We start from the raw sequence: 2,116 nt of genomic DNA, 5'->3' as shown, positions 1-2,116 counted from the left end.
TTTATTCAAGTTCAGGTCAGATCATGCACTATTGGCTGAGCTGACAACTTCATCTAAAGGCATTTCTCTTAATTGCTCCTGATCTAACAAATCAATCTGTACTCAAGAAGCTAACCCCAAAACAATATTTTGACCGAGAAGAAAAAGTATAAATACCTCGACATTTTATAGCAATTGAAAGATAACATTTCTTGGAGAAATAAAAACCTATACAAGTTCTAACGGACTTTCTCTGTGTTCTTACCTTTTCTCTTATTGAATACCTACTCTCTCTTCATCTCACAACACCTGGAGACTTCTCGCCTTTTTCACGCCAACGCTTTCCCGCTCTCAGAGCGTCTATTTCAGCAGCTTTCTCTTGCAAAGCTCCCAATTGTTTCTCTACTATGGGTAGTCTCTAATCCACTATACCACGATGTTTCTGATGCCGAAGGATTTTGTTACGTTTACGTTGTAACCGTTTAGTCTGTTTGTTTCTCCAATTGACTGTCTCCAATTGAAATGATTTGGTAAACAGTTTGACTTCAGTTTTAATCCAGTCCCAATTTTCTGGGCAGTGTAATGTTTTTGTGATGTTTGGGTTGTGAAATGAAAATAGAATAGAAGATAGAAAGAAAACAAAGAAATACAGTGAGACTGTTCATTACTTCTTTATTACAAAATAAATTGATTGTTTTCTAAAATATATCTTTTCCAGGTTGTCTTTTATACTACCTGACTTATTGACTGATTATGATTACTGATTATTGATTACTTAACACCTTGACAGCGTGTGCCTGGGAATTGATTATATAAATTCTCCTTTAATTCTCCTTGTTACCTAAAAGGTACAATTATGGTTTCCTTATTTGTAAATATCCATATTATCCCAGCTACCGTTATTTACTGTCATTATACAATGCTTACTTTATATTTATGCTGTATAGTGCTATAAGTGATTATTCATTTATATGATGAAAGACTATTTATTATATTTTGTACTAAAAAGTGCTCAGATTACCACCACGATCTCTACCGTTGCCCAGTGACTCCGCGTAAAAAGCCCGTGTACCAAGCATTTATCAAAATCAGACGTTATTCCTCACTGTCGCAAAAATACATGAGTAAAGAATTGTACAGTAGAACGGCGGCTAGAAAAAAAAATCCGGCCTACCAGATTCGAACTAGTGACCTAAAGATGACAGTCTACACTACAGTCTTCCGCTCTACCAACTGAGCTAAGGCCGGTTCCTGCCATAAACCATAGGTACAACATCCTTCTCACCAAATTTGCTTTGCGTGTACAATACCTCCCTAATGACTGCTTGATAGTGCTTTTGCGTGATCAACTACGGTACCCTCGCCTGGTCAAGCTTCTTCAACAGAATGTCTTGTACCGTTCACTACCGGACCCACAGCCTGTCTCTAATGCTGAACTTCGCACTCACTTTAGACGACAATGGCAGAGCCAATTTGACCGCCAAATGGTGCGACATGCGGCTCGTGGTCGTTCCGTCCTTCTCCGTGCTTGTCGTCCTTGTACGTCTAAGCCGGATCCAATCTTATACCTGCCCATGCTTCGTACTTCTCGTAGTCGCTTGGTGCGTTGGCGTCTTGGTCGCTTTGCGAATATGCGTGAAGAATGTCCTTGTCTCTCTGGTGCTTTTGTCTCCCGTGAACACTTTTTGTCATGTCAGGCGCTTGACCCAGCATTGTGGGATGCACTACCTATTGCTCCTGCTGGTGTTCATCGTCTTGATTATGCTCTAAATCAACTGCCAACTAAGGCTTCCTCTGGTCCTCCCCCTTTTGGTCGGCGCTGCTACAACTGCTTTATGCAATTGATGTACTTGTGCATCCTCTTGCAACAATTCGCCCTGATCAAGATCCTGGTGATCGTTGGCTCCCTCCTCTGGTCTCGTCGTAGACGAACTATTTTTGCCATGTCTTTCCTCTGCGCTGCCACGGTGGTAAGTGATTATCAAAGTTCCCAACCGTTGGTCATGCCTTTGGAATCATGCATCAATACAATACTCTTTCTGTCTCTGCTTCTTTTCTCTTTTACTTTTTTTTTTCCTGTTGTCTGTTTTCTGTCAGGTTTTTTCGCTCTCTCCTTTTTCTCCTTTTTTTGAAAACT

General features: G+C 40.6%; 1 non-coding gene across 1 annotated transcript; it reads right to left on the bottom strand.

Moving 5' to 3' along the window:
* Positions 1-1,143: 1,143 nt before the first annotated feature.
* On the bottom strand, positions 1,144-1,227 carry B0P05DRAFT_t86. The gene has a single exon. It is a non-coding gene; the product is annotated as a tRNA-Tyr (tRNA).
* Between the last annotated feature and the right edge of the window lie 889 nt (positions 1,228-2,116).

Source organism: Gilbertella persicaria (genome assembly GCF_025201335.1).
Source record: "Gilbertella persicaria strain CBS 190.32 chromosome Unknown B0P05scaffold_42, whole genome shotgun sequence".
NCBI lineage: Eukaryota > Fungi > Mucoromycota > Mucoromycetes > Mucorales > Choanephoraceae > Gilbertella > Gilbertella persicaria.
Note: the sequence above shows the minus strand (reverse complement) of the source record. Positions and strands in the feature narration are given on the sequence as shown.